The sequence below is a fragment of the Penaeus monodon genome, chromosome 24 (genome assembly GCF_015228065.2).
Source record: "Penaeus monodon isolate SGIC_2016 chromosome 24, NSTDA_Pmon_1, whole genome shotgun sequence".
Lineage (NCBI taxonomy): Eukaryota > Metazoa > Arthropoda > Malacostraca > Decapoda > Penaeidae > Penaeus > Penaeus monodon.
In genome coordinates this window covers 37,821,702-37,822,182 of record NC_051409.1, presented here as the reverse complement: position 1 = coordinate 37,822,182, position 481 = coordinate 37,821,702, and the positions used below count along the sequence as shown (strand labels likewise).

Genomic DNA, 481 nt, shown 5'->3' with positions numbered 1-481 from the left:
ATCACAGTTACTATATCACTGTCTAAGTCGAGGTGTTATGCGTTACACTGCACGATCTATTTTGATTGTTTATTTCACTGGCATTTTTAACTATTTCGTAAATCTCACTTGATTCCCAATTAACCTTGAAAAAAATTCAGATCTAAATCTATCAGTGTTTTTGTACCTGAAAGTTGTAAGATTTCCCGGAATGACACAATAGCAAGGGATAGCAAATATCAAATGAATCACATAAATTAGAAATCGTTGATATATTTTGATAATGGAAGATAAATGAGTTAAAGTAATTGGCAAATAAGCGAATAAATAGTTAGATAGCAAAGAAATATTGAATCATCCGTTTCTTTAGTGAATTAACAACAATGACAGATATACTAACTACGCCGACAAAAAATAACGATATAAAACACACACAAAAACACACCGAGCATAAAAAAAATCACCCTCCCTCACAAAATAAGTAAAAAAACAAAACACCCCC

The 481-nt window shown here is 31.2% G+C and overlaps 1 protein-coding gene across 1 annotated transcript in view; it reads right to left on the bottom strand.

The window, feature by feature from the left end:
• Window positions 1-481, bottom strand: part of LOC119588964 (cGMP-specific 3',5'-cyclic phosphodiesterase-like) — a 71,727-nt gene that overhangs the window by 25,175 nt on the left and 46,071 nt on the right.